Genomic DNA, 27,186 nt, shown 5'->3' with positions numbered 1-27,186 from the left:
GCGGCTCCGCTTCCCCGCGCTTTGCTCTTCCTTCCCCGCACCGGCCTCGCATGCAGTTTCTGGCCACTTCGCTGCTTTCCGGGGTCAGGCCACACAATCCTTCGTCCCGCTCGCCTCTCGACGGGGTTCCGAGGCGTGGGGTCACCGGCACCGCCCAGCGCTCCTCAGTTCGCCGTTGTCGGGTAAGTGGGCATGGGACCGGATCCCACCCTCGTCGCCAGTGTCCTGATGGCAGCTTGCTCTAGGGATTGGGCCTAAAGGGGCATATGGGGTCGAGGGGCACACCTTACGGGGATAGACAGACCACCACTCACTCAGTGTATCAGTCGGAAGCCCTGCCCCCGAGCGGGCCGCTTCCCTTTATTGGTTCCCCACAGGCCACGCCTGGCCTGCGGATGTAGGGGTGTGTGTTCAGTGTGGACACAGACAACTAGACCGTAATCATTACACAGGGCACAGGTTTCAATAGCGTCAGGGACATTAATCCTTCCTAGCAAGATAAATTCAGTTTTGTTAAGTAAGAGTAACAGTTGTTTACAGCGCTTAGAAATGGCGTGGCGGGCGGAAGCAAAGTGTTCACATCATAAGGCGAATTCAAAGCCCCAGTATGTATGCTTGTAAGGGGGCGAGCGTGCTTGGCTACCAGATGGCTGCATGTCAACTGGGACACCAGCTTCCAGTCGCAAGCGTTCATATAGCAGCTACAATGCATTCTTGGAGTGGTGGCCCTAAAATGTTAAACAAAAAGCCAGGCTGTTTGAGGCCAAAGTGGAGAAAAGAGTGCACTGGTGGAGTAAGTCGGTGCGGGACCCCATATTTACATCGAATGTTGTATTATTGTTTGAGCATTTGTGTGTTGCAGGTTGATTATTTATTAACATTAATACTCCAGAACAGAATCCAAGCACTCTTTTGGAAGCGCGTGCGCCAAGATATTGTTATTGTGCTATCATGAAAAAAGCAGAAGCCCCACGCAAAACAGAATAAGGTCACATCAGGAAACAGACCAGGGGGAAAAGCCCGCAATCTTTCCTACTCGGTGTTCACCACGTGGATGGATTTGTGTAATGGCACGTGAGGTCCCGTTTTTGCACATCCAGCCTAATGGTTTGGGGAGACTTCGACAATACAGGAGTCTAGTGACAAAAATTTAGTCTAACATTACTAGGCAAAAACAATGCACTCCTGATGGTAGTAAGCAGAGCTTTATTCAGAGGGCCGCGCGATCAACAGGGCTCATGTAGCCAATCACGGGCGTAGCTATCACTAGGGCAGGAGATGCAGTGACCGTGGGGTCCAGTCCAGTGGATCAGACCATTACAGAGCCGGCTTCGAGTATGTTACCCTTGGCTGTTTGCTACCATATGCTGTTTAAAAGTAGAGCTTGAGAACTTGAGAGGTTTCTATTTAATGAACAAAGATAACATTAACATACTGAATGGATATGGCTTCTCTGGTTTAAGCGGTTCTCAATTTTCACACATTGATGTTTGAAGATGCGAGTGTTAAATTCGGTTTAATAACGCAAAGCAATACAACTTTATCTCTGCTATTGATGATTGCCTTGATGCATTTCTAAAGACATACCGGCCTGCCCTTCATTCTAATTATTTCTCAACAATGGCGCACCTGGAGAAGAAAGGATGCAGCCTCTCTATGGTGTTGCTTCCCAGGATTCCTCCGGGCACCTGCTGACGTGTACAGATTCAGGGCCTGTGGATTGGATAGAGGAGATTTGGTTGCTGTGGTGCGGAGAGGGTGATAACTGCTGCGTGGGGCGCTGGGTGGGGGCAGATGGGGTTTGGAGTTTCAGAACTGACAGCGTGTGAAGTGGTGTGAAGTCGAGGCACAGGGGACAGACAGTGAGACCGCGTGGGGGGGGGGTGCAGTGTGAGGAGGCTTGGAGAGCGGCTGCGAGGAGCATGGGCACGTGGAGAGGCAGTGCAGCGTGGGAGCTAGGAGGACTCGGGCAGACCATGTCACGGCTGGAAGATTGTTCACATGCAGTGTTAGGAGCCGCAATGGCATTTGGCTTTGAGCCTTTAGACCGCAAACTCCATCAATTTCGTGCGACCAGGGCCCAAGCGCCATGAAGCGAATGTGTTTAAAGAGGGCACTACACTCTTAGTTTATTCATACCGTCTCAAGCTCGATAGATTCGTGGCAATGCTAATTGCCGATGATACTCTATATTCAAATGAATATAGTCGATATGAAATAAAGTTTTCATCATAAAGCTACACTTCAGGTTTTTTTCTGGTGCAGGCAACATGGTGGCTAAGGTGCCGAGGAGGGGCTGGAGAGCATTTGTGAGCGGTGCACCAGCGGTCCAGTTACAGCTGTAATGTAGGATCCCCTCCGCATAGTGACCACACCGTCATCCGCTCCGCTCAACACGTATGCACAGACGTCACCCAAAGATTACACTGACACATTCGTTATGGGTGAAGAACTGCTGCAGGTTTATTTCATACAACATAAGTATGACGATAGAGTGGGTTATCTTACGGGCGATCCAGGGCAAGCAGCCCCTCGCTGCTCCGCCCGCCTTGCGAGCCAGCACGCACGGTGGGTCGATGCCCGGCAGTGCGGCACACTTTTTTCAGATCCTCCTTTGGATCACGTGATCTGACTAATACTCTCGCCCCCTTTTAACGGGGGCGGAGCGTGTTATGGCACACCCCCGGTTGGTCAGGCCCCCCAACCGCCCGAAGGACTAACGGGGCGCCGTCGCGGTCTTCCCAGAACCTCCTTCGGCTCCCGGACCTTGGCTCGGGCACCCTTACTGTGCCGGACAGGGGTACCCTTACTGTACCGACTGTCGCAGAGGTACCCTTACTGTACCCTTCAGCCTCCAGATCGCCCTGTAACTCCGCCACAGCTCTGGGGAGGCTCCCGTCGCTGCCAGAGCCCCCCCTTCCTCCCTTCGGTGTTATGGGTGCCCTGCCCTTGCGAGCTAGCTTTAGTGGGCTAAATTATGGAACCTGTTCTGTGACCCGTAAATAACATCAATAATTTGCAAGTTTACTCAGAACACCAGCGCAGACTAACAACGGGGATTTCCACCAAAAGCGAATTGACGCAAGGATGTCTTTTGGCCCCACTGCTGTTCAGCTTATACGTGACTGATGTTCCTAACTTCTTTGCGATGCAACTGCAGATCATCCTAACGTAATTGTGTGACGATTTAATTGGGGTCCTTTGTGGCTTAGAAGTGTGTTTCCAACAGCTACAGCACAATAAAGCAAGATGAAGGTAACGTGTGAGTTACTGCCTTCCCTACGTTTATCAACTCAAGCTGACATCCCGGGTATCCAATGATGGGATGGGTGCTTAAAAGCTGTGAACATCAGACAGTAGGGGGGCAACAGCCTCTGTCTTTGTACTCTCGCCCAGCACACGGGCAACATATGCTCACTGTCCCTGGCTGCTTCATGACGCTGTCTCTGAATAGTAATGCCACCCTTGGCTAGCGACAGCATTCTTGGCAAGTGATTTGTTCAGACTATCTCACCTTCCAACAGTACGCAATAAAATAGATAAAACTGCTAACTCTGCCGTATTTACCTTTTCGGCCAAAGCTCCCTATTTTTCTTTCCTTTCACATTTTCTTATTATCCTATTGTTTACTTCTAATGACCAATATCTCAGCAACATCTCCTGGTTTTGGCCTCCCTACTGCCAATAATGACCTGGCATTCTCGGGATCTATCTTAACTAACCAGATAATACGAGTTCTATTGCATATTCTTGCAAATTAAGTTACATTAATTGGATGGTGGGAGTCTTATTCCAGCCTTGTTCTTCAATAGTTCATATAAAATCAAACTAAGAAAATATTATTGAAATATTTCGGTCCATTCCTACTTTTTAATTTACTTAAAATGAAAGCTTAATTCCTGAAGACGACATGTAACTTGAACTAATATTTATCGAATTCAATCAGTTTTAATAAGTGGATTGGCTCAGCACCTCCATCCCTAATTCAAAACCTAATGCTAACCACAACAGTCGGGAACATATGTGCAAGTGCCTTAACAGGCACTGAAACTATTTACCGTTCGTGTAATGTTTGTTATATAATGTTGTTAGTTAATGATATTGACTGATACAACTTGACTGCAATTTTTAGAATTGATTTTGTAAAACGCTGTAATCTTATCTCACCTTAACCATAACTATTAGTCCCAAACATCGTTAAACTTGTTGACTTCCATTTAATTAATTCCAAAATAGTGTAATTTCTTTTTTATTAATTGTTTATTCCAGCAGCGTGGTTTGCTGGCACCTATGAAACATCCTGTGTGATTCCGCAAGCTCTGTTTTCGAATCTCTCAGTTTGTGCAATAAACACATTATGTTCTGCTCCTAAAAGATTATAAAGAACCAAAAACCATCCTACATTTGTTGTGTTATGTTATACTAAATTTGTAGGGCACACGTACCAGGTTGGTTTCCTGTCGCTACTCTGAACTTGTTAGAGTGGTATGTTACTCCTATACCTGTCTAACTAGCCATGTTTTAGGAGTTTGCGGGAAGTCATGAGGTCTGTGCAGGACCTAATCTCTAGAGGTGGGGCGTTCCAATATCTGGGACCTGGTGTGATAAACCTTGTTCCACCAAAGTGTTTCCATGTAAAGGATCCCTGGGGAAACCACATGTAGTTTCAATCTTGGGGGTCGCAACGTGGCCAAGGTGAACATTTCACGTCAACACATTAATATCGTAGAATGGATAAAAGAGAGCAGTATTGGTGGATTCCATAACAAAATGACTTTCGAGCTTTTGCACATGACCACTTGATGTGCCATTGGCTTGCCTATTTGGCAATGTCCTTTTCGCAGGAGTACAGCTCTCAGATATCATTCACCCAACACAGGGCATCTTATGAGCGACACCAAATATTTACCGCTCCTTGTGCTTACTAAAATGGACCCGATCCTTAGTTCCCAGCACACAATGCACTTAAATGTCATCTGGCCCTGGTGCCTATCAAACAACTGTGATAGCATCTGTCACCCTCATAAATAAATAAACGAACTTCAAAAGGTCGCAGAAGAGGCGAGCCAGGCCAAATCTCGGTAGACCATGTCACTCTGGGCTTTACCTTGCCTCCCTGTGGAACAGGGAGAATAACCTTAAAGATGTTATGTATGACACACAAACCCAGGCCTTCCGCTTGTCTCAAAACAGCTCAGGCTGATGACTGTCCTGCATAGACTAAGCTTCCACTATGACTGAGTAGAAGAAAACATTTCACCAGCTGTTTCCGAATAGCAAGGCTAAAAGATGAGGCAGCAGCATCTCTTGACTTAAGTGTGGAACTCACAATAACAATACATACCTTCAAGGTGTTATGTATGACCCACGAACCCAGGGCCTCAGCTTGTCTCAAAACAGCTCAAGCTGCTGACTTTTCTTTATAGACTAAGCTGCCACTATGACTGTGATTTGAAAGAAAACATTACACCAGCTGTTTTCGAATAGCAAGCCAAAGATGAAAGACAGCAGCACCTCTTGACTCAAGCGTGGAACTCACATTAACAACATCGGTATTCCAAATCCAAACCTTTAACCAATCTTTGATCACATGTGACTATCTTAATCACCATCAGCCTACGCCTACTTCCTTAGTAAAATGGCGAGTGGCCCGTAAAAGAGTACATTTGAAATATAAAGCCATGCCTTTTCAACATGAAGCCAGGAACGAAGGAAAGCTGGGGGACAATAGTGTGAATAGTGATGGAGGCCTCTGGTTCAGGGCTTTCAGGAATGAAACATCCGTCAAGTTAAGAGAGACCACTAACTCAACTTGCGCTTGCATTAGATTCGTGCGCTGCTGAATACAGCAAGGAGCATGCCCAAGTAACTGTCCCTTGCTAAGAGACCTGAGCAGGAGAGGACATGCGACATACCCCACTATGGTTGACCTACACAGAGCCCAGCTGTGCCCACACACAGGGGAGATTAAGTGATTTGCCCAGAATCACAGGATGTTTTAGCGTCATTACCGAGATTCCAACCCAGTTCCCCAGGTCTGAGGGCAAGCACCCTAGCCGTTAGGCTAACTCCTCTCCCCAGCTCTCTATCTTTGCAGCCAGATCTGTACTCCTGCAACGCTGCACCTACAACAAGCCAGTACTATTAGCTTTGACCATGCCTCTTTGTTGCATACGATAAATGAGTCATGATTGTGGCTAACAAGCATATCATCTCGAAAATGCCTCCATTTCGGCATGGTAAGGCTGAGTCACCAAACACTACTAGCCAAACTTACTAACGTTTTACACTCCCAAGCCCTTTCAGAGGAAAATATACTTGAGTCACATTGCAACATGCATATATGTAACTCTAGACACATTTCAACATAGGACTCAACAGCCCTTGTACTACTGCTCAACTCAAGATCTGAGCTTTCACCTCCCCCCGGGAGTCCAGCCTCAACCTGTCCCCCTGCCTGACTGCTTGGCCTTTTCTACTTGCACCTAATTGATTAAAACAAGCATGTTGATCCATTGAGCAGGTCCTCCCCATTTGACTGGGCAAAATTTGAAATATTTGCTTAGCATGGACCTGCCTCTTCAGTCGTTGCAACCAGCAATATGATCTACCCGCAAAATTACACCTACCGCAAGCCAGGACTGTTGACCTTGCCAATGGTCGGTAATGCATGAGGTACATGAGCAACTATCATGGCTTCAATGTAAAATACTTGACTTGCTTCAATTCTGACTCCTAGGCCAAAGATGTGGCTGTGCAAGATCTATAACGAGTCACTAATGTACTAACGTAGTAAATAACGTATACTCACTTATTAAATCATGGCACAGTTTAACAAGAACTTTGCACAGCTTCTAGAAAGTGCAAAGCAGCGGCGGCTGCATGAGCAGACTGTCGGAATTCTCCAACAGGCAGACGGCCTATCCCCAACAAACACAGCGTGCATATCTGCCCCTCTGCCTAACTTTGATGCTCTTCTGGGTACCCGCTGCCTCATTGTCTAACCAAAAGGATGATGCCATACCCAACTGCACAAAATAACTTGTGCCGAGGGGATGCACCCAACACCCCCTCGTTATTACCCATGACTGACACTGCAGGGCCCTTACCACTCTGCACTTTTCCCCCGTCAACACAACATACTACCTAACAGTCAACAGTGTCTGCTCACCAGCGTGCCATGTCAGAGTATGCGTTGTGCACCAGCCCGTGTTTGGTAGGAAGCAAAGGGGGCGTGGACACTGAATAAGGTCCTGGCATACCACATGTACCAAATAATTTGTGCCTAGACTAGCGATCCGCCCTCCTTCCAGTGTCAGTTTCCTGCATTGCATCTGGTTAAAAGAAAACAAGTAGCGTGCCTACAGCAAGACTATTAGGTTTGTCAAAAGGTCGCAAGCTGCCACGTAAATGCGCCCTACTCGCCTTAGAAGTTGAGGCTTAGTCCTTGATGAGGTCACTGCAGATAGCGCCACCCCCCGTCACTGCCAGTGCCTGGCTTTTCACCACTCCCTAACCATCACACCACCGAGTGACATTTCCGACTGGTCAAGCCCCCAAGCTTAATGATTGTTAGGCTGGCAGGTATTCGTCGTTTTCAAACATGTGTTGGGTCATCAAAGAACTGATCCTCTGCTCATTAGTGAATGAGCAGCTGTCTTAAGTACTGGCGCCCGAGACAAATTGCCGGGCACAGAAACCGTAAGTCCACCCAAGCTCTTTGCCTATACTGTGTCGGTGTAAAATATGGCCTGATCAGTGTCAACATATAGGAGGATGCATCTACTTAACAACGACTATTTGGTGCGGTGCCGTGGCAACGGCGTACCACGTGGTTTGCTGCGCAAATGGGCTATAACCTAGTGGAGGGGGCCCTTGTCCCCCCACCTTATGCCCCTCCTTCATCCTGAAATGCAACTCACGGCACCCCTTGGAAAACTCGTACTTATGTAGGCATTGGTATATGAGTTATTTGACCAGAATCACGGATGAAGAACGAGCGCCGCGCTCGACCCTGCCATACCCGTACCTATTCGGCAACTCACTCCTCACAATATGACCTAGGTATGAATGCCTCAAAAGATTGCAGAAAGGACGCATTCACAAGCATGCTCTATATGGTGCCATTAGGTGCAAGGGCCCAGTCTGCGCCGTCTACCTCTCCATTTTGCAAGTAACATAAGGATGCTTCTTTCGCAAGCAGCACAGGCCGAGCCACGTGCGTCTCACACACACTCTTTAATCTACCCGGCTCCCGCTCTTTACCGCAGGCACCTAAAACCCCCATGCCCGAAAGCCACCTAAAGGACTCGCGCTTCCACGCAGGAGGCGCCGTTAGACCTCGGCTCGCGAGCGCTTGGAAGAGACCGTGCGGCCCGTTGAGGGCGCGCTACGCCCCCGCGCAGGAGAGCGGGCGAAAGCAGAGCTAACCCCTACTCCCCTGCCATCCCTACCGGCAGACAGTACCGAAATTGCAGGGCCCATTCAGTTGCATGGTGTGTATCCTCATTGGCTCCGCGTCAATCGCTGCTGCAGGTTCGCTAAACAAATTGCGCCCTCACTGCAACATAATCCCCACGCGCTTGCAGCAGGCCCGTTAACCCTCCGCACCGATGACATTTCTCTCGCGCTGCACAACCCGTGGTTTGTCATCCGGAGATCAGCGACGCCATCTTGTCTTAACGGGGATGGCTTACGAAGCCAAATCGCATTATAAACGGCACCCGCGCCTTGCAGCAAGCAAAACCCGCACACCAACACACTGCAGTAAATCAGCAAGTTCGTTTTCTATCTGTACAAGGTGCCCCTAAACTAGCAGCCCCGGCAGCAGGAGCTTAGCATAGTGGATGCCGGCTTCATGGCGATTTACTCTTAACCTCATGCCCCTACCCCTCAACTAATGAAGCGCACAACGGTCAAAGGGTTGCTTTAAGAACCTATGCCCCTAATTAACAATTCTACCTCATAAACGTGAGGTCAGGCACACATAAATTGCCATCTGTGACCGCATACATTGGTCTTGATTTTATTAGGACCTTTAAAGAGTTTTGTGGCTGCCGGGTTGATCAGGGGGAGAAACAAACAAATACAACCGTGCATAAAGGCGGAAGGAACATTCAGACGCCATCTAACCCACTGTGCGTCATAGAGATCTCATTCACAGGTAACTGAATAATTGAGCTTCGAACACACGCATAGCAGAATATTTTAAACAAAGGGCAAGTTCCTTAGTGTTTTTACAATGTCAACTATTCACTTTCACCGGGAATAATGATGCCTGTTCCGTTCCGTGCGTTTCCAGTCCCCCCCCCCCCCCCCCTCCCCCCCCCGCAGGCCTAGGATGAGGCATTCGGACGCTGCCCGGTTCTTCACTGCTTCTACGGTAAATGGGGCTGGAGGGGGCCCTGCCGCTGGCAAGCAGTAGTCATGGGTGCCGATAGCTGCTCCGTACACCGGCTCCTGCCAAACCCGACGCAAGGATAAGCGGCCGTCCTAAGACGTTCGTAGCCCGCCCCTAACCCTGCTGCGTTCCTACATCTGCCCCTGTCCCGCAACTCACCGCCACCCTGCCGCTCCCGACCAAGCGTAACCACCTCCGCCCCCTCCCCCCCGTGGTGTCCGACCACAGGGCCCCTGTGTGTGCTACCTGGGCTTAACCCAGGGACGGGGCCGGGGGGGAGGCGAGAGCCTGGACATACCGTAGTGCAGACGACGACCCGACCACAACGACCCAGACGACGGCGGCGGCAATGCTGTAATCGCGCGCGGCCAGGAGTGGACACAGGAAGCAGAGGGCGATCTCCGGGGGCAGAAGGCTTAAATAGGGCCTGGCCCCGCCCAGCCCAGTGGGCCGCCTCCCCCAGCAATGCCCATTGGGGGGCTCCCCTCCCCAAGGCGCAGTCTCTCTCTCTCGAGATGGAACAGGGGGGGGGGGGGAGGATCCGATGAGTGGCCACTAGAGAGCTGCCCTGCTGATGTGTCCCTGCGTGGGACGCGGGCAGCGGCATTCCTGGCACATCTGAGGTGGGGGAGGGTTGGGGTTTGCGGTGTCGGGCACTGGGGCGCTACACCCTTTGCTGGGGGTGGAAAGCGTTAGGACTCCGGGGAACCAGCGTTCGGGTGAGGGGTTGCAGGCAGGACCTACTAATAGGTTCACTCACACGCGCTATGCTCTTCACCTGTACGATAACCGCTCCTAGCATATTAGCATGGAATATTACCTGAAAGCTCTAACGTCACCATAGATCATGCAGCTGAATAATGGACGGTATATCTCCCAAAGCAACAACAGCGGACCTCCTATGCCGCACCTCGTGCCAGTTCCTATATGTGAGTTCGCTGTGCAAACTACCCCTACGCCAGCCGTTGAATGGCGTCGCTGTGCTCCAGATCAGAGAATATTATAATGAACGGGGATGCGCAGCTCAAGAAGTCCAATAGACCAAAATATTTAGAAAAAATAACTTATTTATTCCAAAAAGTCTTTGTTTAAAAGGCATCCGGTATAAACAATCCAGCCAACGAGTTTCATTCCCATATAGGGAACTTCCTCAGGGCTTGATGTTGAAGTCCGGACAGGTATGTCTGCCCGCTGCCAGTCCTTGGCACAACGAGAAGAATAATGCACTCACCCCCCCCCCCCCCCCCCTTTTGCGCCAAGGACTAGCAGCGAGCATACATACCTGTCTGGACTTCAACATCAAGACCTGAGGAAGGATATGGGAATGAAACGCGTTGGCTGGGTTGTTTATACCTGATGCCCTTTAAACAAAGACTTTTTGGAATAAAGAAGTTATTTTTTTTCTAAATATTTTGGTCTATTGGACTTTGTGTGACTTTCAGAAAATTGCCATTTCCTTGTCTGAACCATTAGGTGCCTGCAGCCTGTGTCCTGGGTCGTATGTCTAGCAGTTGGCCTATGTGTATTCCTCCCAGGCAGTGAGACCAAGGCAGAGTAGATAGCAGGATGAGGACGATTCGTTCTTCCACATGAGCATCAAAGTAACTGTCATAATGAGACCAATCGTCAGCCCAATCGTCATCCCTGAAGCATGGGTAATTGTAAAGGAAGTGTTGTGGCTCTATAGACAAATCCTCCTGAAGAGAAAAGGCTGTTCCTCCTTTGTCTTGGCATTTGACCTTTAATTGACCTGGATTGTAATTGGATCTGAATGGGTCTTCTGGTTCTAATTTATCTTCTGGTTTGCTTTCTTGTATCTTAACTGGTGACTGGCAATTATGCTTGTGGAGGTATACCCAAGCAGGAGTGTTAATGGCGTTCGCTTATCGGAAATTAATGTCAGTGCTTGCATCCTCAATCGAAGATCCACTCTTGACGTGATTGTCATTGATTGGGACGTTGATTCCATTGATTCCATTGATGAGGGAGCTGTCAGTGGTCAGAGAAATGAAGGCAACCCCATAAAAGGCAAATCACTACAAGGTCAGGGAACGGGGGAAAAACAACAGCAAATAAATAATATCCCTCTAGACCTCTATTTCTTTTCATATGGCTTATAGAAAGCTCAAACGTGGGGCGCAGGTAAACACTCGACTGCAAACAGAACGAATTCTTTCTGTTTTTCTCATTTTTATTTTATTTATATCATTTTTAAGACCTTCATCTAAATATAATTGTATACCGTGGCAACTTGTACAATGCTCCTTTGTATACTGAAGGAGCCAGCTGACCTCTGAAATGCAATTGTTAATTAGTAGGTAGGTTGAACTGATTCAAGGCGAAAAGTTAGTTCTTTCTGAGTGTGAAGAAATTAGTCTTGGAGCCCAATAACTGGTATATTCCATTTTACCGTGTGGTGTTGGTAGAAAGTTTAGAGCGAATTCTATAGTGAGAATTGTCCTTATTCAATACCTTCTGGTTTGAATCCAGCAAGCTATTGAAGTAGCTTTTCCTCATGTGTTGAAAACAATCGGTATGAAAATCTGGAGCTTTTAATATTCGTCCTTGGTGGCTACACTCCTGATGGATTCTAGAACAGTTGCACAAGAAATTTACAATCCGTAAATAAGTCAGTTATTTGTCATTGGTGGTTAGCCTGAATGTGATATGGCTCCAGCCATTTTGAACCAACAGTGGGCTTCCCTGCTATAATTGTGTTACCAATTATTGCTGCATAGTACCTGCTTAATCATTGAAATGACTACCACAGTAAATATTTCATGTCTAAATTGTGCATCATCAAAAACTGATTTTGTATGGAAAAGGATCACAGATGCTTGGATTATTCACTGAAGTATGTTAGGTTTCCATGCTTTCTATTAATATTTTCAGATTAACAAAATAAGGAGGCCCTAACCACCTAAATCCATTTTTATGAGGTAAAGGATCTCTTTGTGAACTAAATCCATTTAACCTTCCGCCGAAATGGGACAAAAATGTTCCTTGCCTCATGTACGGTTGTGTCCCGTGCCCTGTGTGCCTGAACTGCATTTACCGGTGAACCTAGTTTTTGATTTTGTTTTTATGTCATGTTATACACTAATCCCGAGTGCAGGTATTTACCTCGGCTCTGCCTTTTGATGAGGATAGATTCTGTACCTTGAATTGAGCCGGGAGAGGCTCGCCCTCGTACTGATTGAGGATTACCATCCCTGTTGCAGCTTCTAGCCGTGGAGCTCGTGGTGACAACATAGCATGTTTGGTAAATTCTAGTGACAGGCATTTTTACCTCCAAGACATAAATGCGTACTTAGACGCCCATTCACCTAAAGTTCTGCTGCTCACAATGAATCTGTAATCCTGAATGCTGACATCCTGTGTGTTGTGCGTTTGTGCTAGGATCCCTCCCTCCCTATGTTTGCAGCATCTCTCCCTTTCCCAGTCCTTTCTGTCCTCCTATAAAGGTGGTACACATATTCTGGAATTTGTCCCATGTTCTCCCCAGCACATGAATTGGTAGGGTATAGAACACGAAGAGAAACCTTGGCAGAATATTTAACTGATGCTGGGCATCCAAGATCTGACTGATGCAGTGTGTGCGACACCTCTGCAACTCTCGGGACGTATCTCAGAAGTGGTGCAGATTGTGCCGTGTACAGTCCCTGGACTCCTAGCATAGGGTGTATAGAGGTTGAGCTCCATGTAAATAACGCCAACTTCTGCTATTTGTGAAACATAGCCTTACATAATTTTAGGTTGAGCGCTTTCAATTTAGACTTAACTGTTTGTATCCCGACACCCTTGGGTTCCTCGTAAATCCTATAAGCAGGGTCAAGAGGAATGTGATCTGGTCAGTCAGTAAGATTAAAATACTTTCTGTGATCATAATAATCTTAAACATGGTTGCACCCTGCTGGGCCTCAAGGTTCGTTACTTTGTCCCTTATTCACTGCACTAGGGGGCCCAAATATAGCGCAAAGAGGAGACCGAGACTATCCCTGCCTTGGCTCTCCTCCCCACACCTGCCACAAATCTATATTGTTGACCCTGATCATCGCTGTTGTTGATGTGTAGCCTGCACACCATGTTTGTAAAATTGCCTCGAAGCCTCAAGCTAGCAGAGCCTTCAGAGAAAACTCCTTACCCTTTTGAAGTCATTTTCAGCATCAAGAGAGTTGCATAGTATTTCTCTTGACTTTAGGACCATCTCAATAAGGTGTATCCCCTTTTTTAGCTCAAGCCTGAGTCCGCGCCGTCCATGCTTGTTTGATTTACTGTAATTTTATTCAAGCAGCTTCCACAGTACGGCTGCCTTCCCCTCACGCAGGTTCGGCCTGGGCCGTCTGGTACTCCTGCCTGTATCCTCCACTCGGGTCCCTCGGCAGTCCTGTGTCCAGCTGCTGCTCTGATCTCCTCCCTATGTCCTCTCCAGCCGCTGCTTGCACTCGCCGTCTTTGCTGCTGCTCTCCTTTTACCCACTCTGTAACTTTACCCTGTGGCGGGGTCTCCTCTTTCTAATTTTGTGCGGGATTACCCTTCTCGACCCAGTTAGCACGGTGCTGGGTAGCCCGTGTTTCTGGGTCAGTCTGTGCCTGCTCCTCTCGATCTAGGGTGGACACAAGGAAGAAGCATTTGCTGCTCGCCTCGGAGCCAAGTATGATAAACCTTAGTGGTGTGGTCACTACCTACCACATGTCTGCTGGCTTACTGCAGTTCAGTCTTCAGCTTGCGACGACATGCACCCATATGCATTTCTGCAAGCTTCCTGCGATCAAAAAGCAAGTGATCTGGACTGCTAAAAAAACAAGCATTTGCAATGCAATAGGTCTCGCATTTGTAAGAGTTTGAGCTATTGGCATTGTAAACGACAATGCCTTTTATTTATGTGTTTTGAAAACCTGCAAGCGGTGTGTAAACATGCATTTTGTAATTAAAGTCCTTACTTAGGAGAAGCTTGGCTGGAAGTAAGAGGCAAATTTTTGCCAGCCTTGCTTCTCGTAAGCAACGACTACAAGTACAAAATGCGTGTTTACTCACTGCTTGCAGGTTTTTAAAACCCATAAATAAAAAGCATTGTCTTGTTGACTTTTTTTTCCAAATAGTCCAGACCATGAATGTTGACTTTTTTTTGTAAAGCAGCCAGATTATGTCTCTTAAAGGGTTTGGTGCTCCTTTTAAAAATAAATTTGGCATTTAGCGACTGTTACTGTGGCAGCATCTGTTTTGCTAATGGTTTACCACCGTTTTTTGTTAGCCAGAAACTTATAAATGGATTGCGTCTGCTAAGCATTGACACATTCCACAGCGTATCACAAAAAAGAGTGCAACACCTATTACACAATCTTCCCTTTTGTGGTTCTTTATGAGAATCATGCTGCAGTTTTGGAGAGTTAAAAAGAAATTATCGACTTTATTATCATTAGTACAAATTTAGAGGGAAGAGTGATTTACATTTCCCTTAGCTACGACTTTACACTTGTCACCACTACCTCTGAATTGATGGTAAAAGCACATGCAGAAAATGCATTAATGTATACAGAAACAATAACTGCATGAAATAATGAGCACTTTTTTCACCCAGCTATCGTTCGGGTGCAAAGTTTCAGTGCAAATAGATTGTAATTGTTATTTAGGTAGGTAGCTGTATGTTTAAGTAAAGATTTCGGGCAAAGATAAAATGAAATAGCATTGGTAAATGCATTGGGTTTCGCATATGGGATTAATAAGTTAAGAGGTGTGGTAGCAGTGTATGAGTGCAGTTAGAATGGTGTGAGTGCTCTTTGTGTAGGGTGAGTGGTGTACGAATAAAGGACTAGGGTCATGTGAGTTGAGGAAGTATTCGTATTTATTTAACTTATAATATTACACATTGTGAGGCTGTAGTCATGCAGTACGAGTGCAGGCCAGACCCACAAGTTAAAGCCTATGGAAACAAAAGCTTGTTTAGAATCTGAAGCATAAGGGGTGAGGAGGGAACATAAGGCATCCTCGAGCTATGATAATGGTGCATCCACGCATTCCCTCCACTCAGCAATGACTACAAACATGCCAGAGCCCCCGGCATCCACCAAGGGCAAAACATATAAACAAACACTGACAAAGTCAAGTTGCCTTGCATTGGCTGCAAGCCTTTTGGCTTTGTTAATACTCATTTTGTTTTCTTATTGTTTTGAAGTCAGCCAATCGCTGAAGTGCACTGACCAACCATGGTGTATGCTGTAGTGATGGAAGAAAATGTGAATGACGCCACAACAGTTCAATGGAAAAAGAGGGCTGACTAAAGTACATTATATATCATTTTGTTAAAAACAAAATGTCTTGACTAACATCAACATGATAGAAAAATGGCGTTAATAGCAGGGGTAATCAGGGCACTGATACAAGCGGAAGACTTAGATCCAGGGCTCCAGGCGAGGGAGCATGGGCCTCATTAAGAAAGTACTGGACCGAGAAAGCAGATGAGTTAATAAAAAATGCATTTCGATCCAAGGTATAATTGTTTGTGGTGTTCCTGAGTTGACCAGTTAGTGTCTGCTTGTGCAATGATGGTTGGAAAAAAATGCTGTTCTTTTGCGAATTGCTATATCTACATTCCCTTATTTTCACTTTTTTTTTAAAACAGTTTATGAAAATGGAAGCTATTGGTAAAAAACGACATCCACATTTTTACTTGTGTTAATTTATGCTGCTGCCATGGAAATGACTTGAGCACAGCTAATCTATCTTCTAATCAGAGGTGTACCCTACCAAGGTATTTTTGTGAATTGATGAACTAGGGAAGTGTAGCTTTTGCACTAAAACTGCTCTGCCTTTAGATGTTCTGGCTGATTTATCCTAATTATGAGTCAGTGAGTGTTTTATCTGAAACGGGTTAGGAACAATAACTTAGTGCAGGCATTTAACAAAGCAGTTTACACCTGTGTGAGAAATTAGGTGCGTAATCTCATTTATTTCAGAATGCGAAGCGTGGACCCTTCAGCACTCGGGTGGGTATAATGATGGAAAAGAATGTAATCAAAACAGCCAGATGGTCCGAGGACCAAGTAAAAAAGGAGATCTCCAGAGATGTGAAAATATTTGCTGATGGGAAAGAGTGAGCAGGGGATTTAAAACTCGATCCAAGCAATGCTCAGTAGCATTTCAGTGGTTCACAAGATACTTTAAAAATAGTATTTTTCCTTTTACATAGGTAAAGGAGAGGTTGCGGAGTAACACTTTGATCTGCCGACTTAGTAACCAGGTTTGAATGTCGTCCTAGCCTTAACATCCTGCGATCCGGGCACTTCACTTAATCTCCACGTGCCAACGAAAAAATGAATGTCCTTGTGTAACGTCACTGGAGCTGATTTAAAGCGCTCCAATACCTTTGTGTCGAGTTAACGCTATATACAATTAAAAAAAACCTGGAAACTGCAGTCCCTCATCAGCGATGGAACTTTTTGCATTGTACATTTCACATTTAACCTGAAGTTACCTGGAAAGCAGGGAGGATTTGGAAAGGATTAAAAGGGTGGAGAGAACGAAAATCTGTGCACCGTCCCTTTAAAAAAAAAAAACAAAAAAAAAACACGCATGAACCATTTATAGCCAAACCTCATTATGATTAAGAAATTGTGTGGTTTTACAAGTGCGCTGCACTGTAAAGGCCTCGGCAATGAAGTTACGTGGTTACACATGTTTTTGTCCTGGCTTATGCAGATTACATGCATATATTATTTTTAAGTTAAAGAGGACTTGTATTTAATAAAAAATATAAAACCATATTGACCTGTAAATGTAGAAATGCATTTAAAGCGCTTTACTTGAAAGGACCTAATTACCACACCCCGCCATTTGAAGTGCTGCAGAGTGGTGTGAGATGCGTGGAAGATCAGCTGCTGCAGGGGAGGAGAGGTGGTCAGGTCTGAGGCCAGCTGAGTGGCTGATCACCGTGGCCCCTGCGGCTATAGAGGTGATCTGGGAGAGGCTGAGCTCGGGCGGCTGATGACGCAGGACAGTCTCCTTAACCCGGAAGCAGGGGTGGGAGGAGTGTAGATTTAGGTGTTGAGAGAGAGGGCACCACACGGGGAGAATTGTTAAAGTTCAGTCAGTGTTATGAAAAGAAATGGAGGTAGTTAAGCCGCGAATGTGGACCAAACTTCTCAAAGTGTAAAATAAAGTGCCTCTAAAGTATTCACTCTATCTGAGGTCCGTGGCCTGGAGCCCCAGGTTCCAATGTTATCTTCGGCTTAACATCCTGTGATTCTGCGCACTTCACTTAATCTCCAAGTGCCTTCGAGAAAATGAATATGTCCTTGTGTAACGTAACTGGAGTTCATTTAAAGCGCTCCACTACCTTCGTGTCAAGTTAACGCTGTATGAAATTTATAAAAATCTGCAAACTGCAGCCCGCTGCTTCAATTGAACTTTTTGCATTGCACATTTAACATGCAGTTCCCTGGGAAGAAGTGAGGGGTTGGAAAGGTTAAATGGGTGGAGAGAAGGAACATCTGTACACCGTTTAAACAAGCATCGATCTCTTGTCTTTATGGGGCCATGTGTTTCTAATCAGAAATATATGGCCTCATTAAGATAAGGAAGTGCTTTGCGACAGCAGCAAAGCAGGCGACCCAGTCAGATCGGAGGCGAAAGGGCGTCCAAAAAAAAACCTTCATTTACAATGGCTGGCCACCGTTTAGCATAAACAGTGATGCCAGCCAATGGAAATGCGGGCGGGGCTTCAAGCCCCCTTCTGAAATCCCTCTCTCACAAAAATCTCTCGCCGAGGCATGCAGCGCTTTGCGCTGCAACGCCATGCGAGACCTAAAGAAATACAGCACATGCAAATACATAGATTTTCCTTCTATGAACTTCCCTGTAACTCGGTCGCCACCTCACCCAAACACTCTCCCACGGCACATAGCGTCCTACCACATCAAACTTGTTCAACTACATGTTACTGGGTGTACAGATGTAAGCACGGGAGTGATGACGTGATAACATTGCCAGTGATATGATCAATTACATGTTAATAAACCGCTCACCTAACTGGATGATTTATTCCTCCTTTCTCAATTAAAGGGGGGAAAAAGAAGTGTGGGGAGTTTTAGGCAGGAGGCACAGGCTGGAGGAGCAGAGCAAATATGTTCTCTTGTCAACCCTAGTGTTGGAGGCGCTACTATGTTGCCACTGGCTGAAATGGGTGACTTAAAATGCTCTCAGAATGGAAAGTGATTGACAGGAGTGTGCCTATTAAATAGCTACTCAGCTTTTTTCCCCGCAGTCTTTGTCAGGCAAATGTAAAATAGGAAGGTGGTATTTGTAATGAGGTTGTATTTTTTTTCTTTTCTGATGATAAAAGGGACCCTTGTGCTGTCTCCGCTGCTGCTGTATTTCGATGCTTATGTGAAGGGTATGAGTAAAGCGCTGCATGCATGCTGGCGGGGAGTCTGCATCTCTGGTTGCCAGAACTCTCGGTATCTATGTATGCCGAATACTACATATCATGTCCTGGGCGTTCATTAAGAAAGAAAAATTAGTCTTTATTTGCTTAAATAAAAACAAACTAGCACACCTTTTAATGATGTGTGTAAATAAAAAGAAAGAAAGCCACAGACCGAACAGATTGTGCTACTAAGCTGCTCCTGTCTCAATAATGCGCTTTTGTACACTTTTTTACTTTACTGCTTCGAAATGGGCATCCGACATCTTGGAATAGTGTAGTAACGTAGTCCACGCTGGTAAGATGTGGATTAGGTAGATTTATTGAAGTAGATCACATGTAGAGTAGATCCTGTACAGCAGCCCCACCAGGAGCAGCCTGCTAGCTCAGGCCATCCACCAACTGTCACCCAAGCATTGCACTCATGGTCCACACACCAACATTCCACACAGAACACTCACACTGGCTGAGCAGCTAGGAACAAGATAACATAGAACATTATAACACAACATGAAGATACTACATTATCTCCTTTCTATAAAATAGAAGAATGGTGAAACCAAGCTTTAAAAACTATAGACAACAAAGTACAACAGAAGTCACTGGTCCAAAACCCGGGGATGAACAGTAGAAACCACATCACGAGAGGGAAAAGGACTACACAAGGAGGAAAGAAAAGTGAAATGGTTCATACAAAATACCCATCCTCCTCCTTTAATAAAGAAAAGAAAATGCTAACATATAGTGTATACTCCCATGTAAGGAGAAAAGCCATGTAAAAATGTGGAAAAAAGGGACTGAAACCCAAATTCCTACCCCTCAAACACGGTATCAAAGGGACCAAAGCCCCATAGACAGGTAGTGAAAACACCCACTACAACAAAAACAAACGTGCAGCACATGGTGGCTTATGCACACAAGGAACAAAAAAACTTGCAACAAGTGGAACTAAAAAAATCCATCCTGTGCGTGAAAAGGGAAACAAAACCCTTAAGTCAACCCTCCTGTAAGGGTACAATGGTGTACGATGAGGATATGGGACTAAAACCCATTCCTTGCTTGAAGGGGAAACAAAACCCTTAAGCCAACCCTCATGTAAGGGTACAATGGCTTACACTGTGGACATGGGACTCAAAACCATTCCTCGCTTGAAAGTGAACAAACCCCTTAAGTAAGGAAAAAAACTTGGAAGTGGGACTGAAACCCCTTCCATCCCATATGTAAGGGATAAAACTGTGACTGCCACCCACCAACACATATGGGCCACCCATATGTAGGCAAGCGTAAACCATGGCAACACTAAACACGAACATTTCTTCTATAAGTTAGCAAAACCCACTCTAAATATAGTACATCTTTAGACTATATTCCACACTGGTGAACGACCTCTCACCCGAGTTGTCCACTGTGACTGCACCCATGTTGACACCCCCACATGTAGAACATGAAACAGACTTAGAAAAACTGCCACACATTGAGGTAATAAAGCTTTATGGCTACGAAAGCAAGTCCACTGTTGTCATTTAAACAAATAAAAACAGAGACAACAAAACACTGCAGCTTATCCAAAATGTTCCACAACTAAATGGTGCCGCTATCAAGTTCCAGTTAAATGTGTACCCCATAAGGAATTCAGCTGCCGCTCCAAGATGAAGTAGAATAAAAGATGGCATCAAAAAAATAAATGCACCGCTGCATTGTCGGGAAAATCATGATACGTGAGCACAGACATGTCACCATACTGGAACTGTCCAAAAAGCAAAACAATGCAGAGTGAAGACCATGAGCGTATATGCTTGATGCAGGGCATTGTCCTTATTATGTGGCTTTTGTTTTACTTTGATTTGCTTTTAGCACTCTTCCCGGTTGCCTGTTGCTTCGTGCAAGCTGTATATTTTCTCTATTTACATTTTTACCATACCATACAACTGGAAGACGTTGGCTTCTCTTTGAAAATAGTGCAATAACAGGCGAAATCCCCAAATTCGACACGAAATATTAATATATTGCAGCCATTATTTTTCAGTTTGTTCCTTTGACAGTTTGCTGTCTGTTCTTATGACAGTCTTTTAACTCTGGATGGCGACCGGTACCTCAATCCGCATTCTCCAGCAGTTTGTTATGGTTATTAACTTGGATCCCGGCAACGTGACAATACAACCATGATTCAACTAGCCCACCATATAACATGACACGACATATTTACACTCCACATAATACCACATAATTCAAATCCACCTAATTACACTCTACTCAATACCACATAAAAACACCCCACATAAATCCACTGTTACAAAACAATTCACATAAATACACTCCACACCATGCCACATAATTCCACTCAACATAATTTCACTCATCGCCACACTATCCCGTGCCACAAAATTCAACTCCACAAAATTCCATCCCACACCACACAATTCAACTACACCACACCATTTCACTGCACACCACATATATCCATTTCAAAACAGAATTCCACATTGTGCTACAAAACTCAAGACCACATAATTCTACTCCATTACATGCCACTCCAGAACACGCAATCCCACTCCACATATTTCCACTCCATAACTCAATCCCACTCCATATAATCTCAGTACACTCCATGCCACATAATTACTATCCACATAATTCCACTGCGTGCCATGCCACATAATTCCTTTACACAACTCCACTCAACACCACACAATTCCACAATTCCAATCCAACCCACATAATTGCACTCCACACCACATACATCCACTACACTCCGTTACGCAAGTCTAAAATACATTGACAATGCCAATAACTCTCAAACGCAAAGCTATCCACGCAGTTCAACTCCACACATTTTCAGTCCATGTGACATCATTTGACACCAAACCACATAATACAACTCAACAACACAATTCCTCAACGCACCACATGCATTCAATCCACACCACACAATTCCACAGCATGCCACAAAATTCAACAGCACATCACATAATTAAACTCCACTACATACCACTCCAAAACACAATACCATTCCACATAATTCCACTCCATAACACACAATCCCACCCAATACCACATAATATCCACATATATACAGATCAAACCATGCCACGTAATACCAATACACAAATCCACACCACACAATTCCACGCCACACAACTAACTAATCTGACCCTCAAAAATTTCCACTACATATCGTGTACATCACTCCATAACACATTGGTAAAAGACGTTGCCATTTACAATGCCAAAAGCTCTAACTCGAACAAATGCGATACCGATTGCATTTCCAATACTTGTTTAGGTAGAGCCTGCGCTTGCATAAGCGCTCTCGCAAGCAGCCAAGCTTTGCTTCCATTCCTTTCTGTGACGCATGGACCAAGCACAGATTGACTCAAGTTAAGTAGTACCCGCCCACTTCTCGAGCTGTGATGGAGGTACTATTATTCCTCCCCACCCCTTTCCCCTGCACCTGCCAATATCACTTTTCTTTTTCTAGTAAAGCTGATAATCGGGCCCAGCTTCCTTTATTTACTCTTTGTACTCCCAAGAGCAGATCTTTCGATGCCCAACACCAGGGGTCTTTCTGTAAAATGTGAGACTAGATTATTTTCGGGCCAGTTTGTCGACAGTGTGTGTGCATTGTGTGAATGTACGTGTACATACCAATTACACAAGAAGTCTGTATATCACCTTATATGGCACTGAGTGCACCAGCCCATGCCTACTCACTGAACCCCGACTGGCCCATTACAGCTTGCACTTAACAAAAAAGCATGTTGTCACCTTCGGCATGACCCTGATCCGAGGAGTTCACAAGTTGCAGTCCCCGGCTTCTTGCTCACTCTCTTTTGACATTGTACATGGTACTCTATTGTGTTGCGCTTAGTTTTAAGCACCAGTATTAGTTCTCATTTTGAAACTGCTGTGCAATTATCAATTATTGAACACCCCTTTGTAGAGTAGCTGTTTACATAGCGATATTCCACAGTCATTAGCTCTGTACTCCTGTGATATATTAAAAAAAATACTTAAACATTTTTGTTTTGAGCCTGCACTACACTATATCTCACCACATAGCTCTTGCAATATATCCTCTGCCTCCACCCTCTGACTCATCCCAAACCTCACTCTACTACTATGATCTCCAAAATAATCCCTTTTTAGACTCCTCTTTCCTCTATCCCTCCTTGCACCACCTCTGTCTTCATGTTACTATCCAGACCTCCCAAACAACCCTTTCTAAACTCTTCCGGCCAGCATGTATCCCTCCTTAGACTCATCCGAGACATCTCCTCACCCCCCAATCCACTTCTAGAGACACTCCCCCCCCCCCCCCCCCATCTCTTCTTTACTCATCCCAAACTTCCTCCAACTATTATCTCTAATGTACATTTTCTTTGCCCTTCCCTCTTTTATCCCTCCATTATCCTTTTCAATCCAGCTAACAGACTCGCATGTCCACCGGTTAAACTAATTCATATTTCACAATACTAATTTACCACCAACCCTTTTTGGGTTCCTGATTAGCGTGCTACTCGCCGAAAAGTCCTTTGACACCTCGCCAGGGGTAGTTAAGTGCTATATAAATACAATTACAACCAAACATATACATGCCTTGTACAACACCTAATAACATTATTTTCCCAACCTTACAATTCACGAGCCTTAATCATTATTAACATCCATATTTGTATTGGAAACAATATTGTTTGTTTTTCTGCATGTACATGTGTAGTGGCTATTGTGTGTAATTGTTGATGATCATTTGAATGTAACACTAGTTGTTGACAAATTTTGTTTGTGTGCGTGTCCGAGAGCCATCAAATCTGCATACATAGCACAAATGTGTGTACGTGTTCCCCAGTCGTAATGTCATCACCATGTAAATTAGACCTGTGTACCTTCATTTTATAATTATAAGAAAATATTTCTATCAAGATTGGGTATTTAAGCGTTGACACGAAATATACTGTACCAAAGAAGTCCGAATTGACATCTATGCCATAGGTCTGCACCTACGTTACACAGTAAAAATCCATTCACATGTACACCTAACATTGCACCAGTTGTACAATACGGATGCAAAGCCATGTCCTAAGCATGCATCGGTGGTAGATGAGTAGTGCACATTAATACTGCTCCAGGTGTTAGCTTTCTTCGTCTGAAGTGTATTTCAATGGTGCACCAGAAATTTGCATCAATGGTGCTTCAGAAATTGACTGGCAGAAGATCTTAACAGTGGTACACCAAAAAGTGGCATTTTACGGACACACCACACCAACAGCACAGCAACAAGCGCATCCGTTGTGTATCAAAAATGTGCAGTGGTGTTACACCAGGCATTAACATTCTACACCTCAGGTGTTTAACAATGGGTTTTACCACTTGAGCAAGGACACAGAGGAACATGAGAAATCTGTGATCTGAGGTAAACTCCCATAAGGTGGAGGTAATCTTATATTACCGCCTAGACATTGGACCGGACTGCAGCTGGTACCATTGTCGTAACTACCATGACAATTAAGTATGTTTTTTAAATACATTATTATTTTTCACTAATCTTTAGCAGAGTTACATCGCTTTAGGTCCTGATGAAAACCGCAAACTTTTTAGTCATCTGGCAGAAACATGTTGACCACTGACGAATAGGACGTTCTTTCAGTCCTATATATCACTAGTATTTTTAACCCTAGTCTATGGGGACACGTATTAAATTTAGTTTAGTCACCCAGGAGCTGGTTTTAATACACATTTTGTTGTTCTTTTGCACTCTGCCCCTCACCCCAATAGCTTAAATTGGGAACATTATAAAACGCCTCACGCTCCTCTCCACAGGGAGAGTTGTAGCCCACACTGTATACCTTGCGGTTACAGTGTGCAAGAGGGGACCCAATGATGAAACCTGTAACATTTGGGTGAGTGAGGGTTCTCGTCTTTAACATAAAGACTCCCCCTTTCCCCCATACACAAGGATATTTTTGGTTTTGTTTGAACTAGCGTCCCATTACTTTGTGTGAGTATCACACCTAACATTGCACCAGTTGTACAAGACGGATGTGAAGCCATGTCCTAAGCATGCATCGGTGGTAGATGAGTAGTGCACATTAATACTGCTCCAGGTGTTAGCTTTCTTTGTCTGAAGTGTATTTCAACGGTGCACCAGAAATTTGCATCAATGGTGCTTCAGAAATTGACTGCCAGAAGATCTTAACAGTGGTACACCAAAAAGTGGCATTTAACGCACACACCGCACATCAACAGCACAGCAACAAGTGCATCCGTTGTGTATCAAAAATGTGCAGTGGTGTTACATCAGGCATTAACATTCTACATCTCAGGTGTTTAACAATGTTACACCAGAAAATAAGCATCACCGGTGTACCAGATGTGTGCACGTTTGATGGACCAGATTACAGCATGCTATTTCCCAAATATCTATCAATGGTACACCTGAAAATAGCATTACTTGTCAAAAGTGTGCATCATAGGTATACCAAAACGTCTTTTTTTTCACACCAGAAGAGTGCATCAATGGGGTTCCAATTATTAGATTTCACACCTTAAGTGTGCACCAAAGGTATACCAGAAATTAGATTTCATATAAGAATTATGCCTCAAGGGTACACTAAAATTCCTGGCGCAGCGCACAATCCCATGTGAACGTGATGTGCTCATCAAAAATGCATGTGAAATGGGCGCTCACCGGAGTGTGGCTGGCCTCATTAAAATGCCATGTGCATCCATTATAAAAATGCATCTCTTTGCTGATTGCAGCGATTGGAGGGGTGGGATGCTTTGTCAATGGTGATTTTTTTAGGATCTTCCACCGGTGCAGTCACTAGTGGCAGGAAGGGCGCTATAACCCCATCCCTAGGTTTAAGGTTTGGTACTGCTCACATAATCACATTAACATAAAGTCCTAGTGCACTGACCGCCTACACCTCCTTGCTCACACTCTCACATTAGACAAAAAGGTCCCACTCATGCAACTTAAAGGAGCCTCTCTAATTTACTACACAGGGGAAGCTTGCAGCCCCTCCCTTCCATGTCCCTGGTCCCCTCTCTTATGTCTGCTAATGGAGAGAAAGAAATGAGAAGAGAGAGATTTTCAGACTGAGGAAGATTGCTGGAGGGAGTGCAGGTGGTGGTTGGTAGTGGGGACTTCATTTATTCACAGATAGGGAGGACTTCCTGATCACTTGTCTTGTTGCACACCTCCTCTGGTGTTAGGTGCATATTCTTCTGGGCAAAGGACACTGTCTGGTACTTCTGAGGTCCGTGATCTTGCTTTCAGTTGCTGTGCTCAAGTAGTCGGTCCTTGTCAATCTGTTACTATAATTTGTGTGGTCACAAGTGGTCTTCCCTTGTATCTATGAAAGAATTTGGGTACTTGTTAGCCGGTCTTGTGCTCCTAGGTCTGCCCCACACCTGAGGAGGCTGAGATTAACTTTATTGTTACACGTCCCTTATTTAGAAGTACAATGCTTTCAAACCTTGCCACCTAGCCTTCTTTAGGTAGACAGATTTTGAGTGTTGCTGGTGTTGTAGGTGCTCTCCACCTAAACTTGGGATCTACCCAGAGTTTACAGTCTTGTTTTGGATAATTTATGTTGCAATCTAAGCTTGTGAGTGTTTGGTTTGACCTATACTGGGTGGCTCCTTGTGTCAAAGCAAAACTATGCTTCACTGACCAGCTTTAGTGAGAGCAAAATGCGTGTCAGGACTTGCATTTATTCATTCCCAGTTGGCTTGAATAGTATTTTATTAATCCAAAGCTGTAATACTGTTCCTGAAGTGGTAAAAGACGTTTGTAGTTTTCCAGCTCAGCATGGATAACTCTGGTTAATCCTGTTCTTAAAGACTACTTCAAAACTGACAAAAAGCATAGTCACTTTTCTAGCTTGGCGTGGATAGCGCTGTACCAATTCTATGCTAGGAAACTCTGCTAGCAATACAGACCTGTGAGGGGAACAGATTTAGTGTGTCGCTGGTGCAGATGTGCCCTTACAAGAGCAGATCTCCACCTCGACTTAAAAACTACCCCAGACTTCTAGCCTTATTTTGCCTAATATATGCAAAGCTCCAAGTGTGTGTGTGTGTTTGAGATACGGCTGTGGAATTAGCCACTCCTTTTGCGGTCTTGTGCTTTGTAGAGTGCTAGTTTAATAGAGTGGACTATGTGGGAAGTAGGTTGGTGGTGTACATGAGATGGACTACTACCATGTTGCAGCAATTTTCAGCTACAATTCGGCATGGAGAAAAAAGATTTTGGTTTGCATACACTTGCTGTACTTACCTTGCCTTACTCACCAGCGTGTTTATTTTGTCCTTTGTGGAGCTATCCCTCACAGTACTCATCAAGCCAATGTTGGGGAAAATATCA

The 27,186-nt window shown here is 45.0% G+C and overlaps 1 protein-coding gene across 7 annotated transcripts in view; it reads left to right on the top strand.

Moving 5' to 3' along the window:
* The window catches only part of HELZ2 (helicase with zinc finger 2), a 117,907-nt gene that overhangs the window by 69,514 nt on the left and 21,207 nt on the right, over window positions 1-27,186 (top strand). The gene's annotated exons all lie outside the window — the stretch shown is intronic.

Source organism: Triturus cristatus, chromosome 7 (genome assembly GCF_964204655.1).
Source record: "Triturus cristatus chromosome 7, aTriCri1.1, whole genome shotgun sequence".
In the NCBI taxonomy this organism is placed as follows: domain Eukaryota; kingdom Metazoa; phylum Chordata; class Amphibia; order Caudata; family Salamandridae; genus Triturus; species Triturus cristatus.
This window is presented reverse-complemented; position numbering and strand designations above follow the sequence as displayed.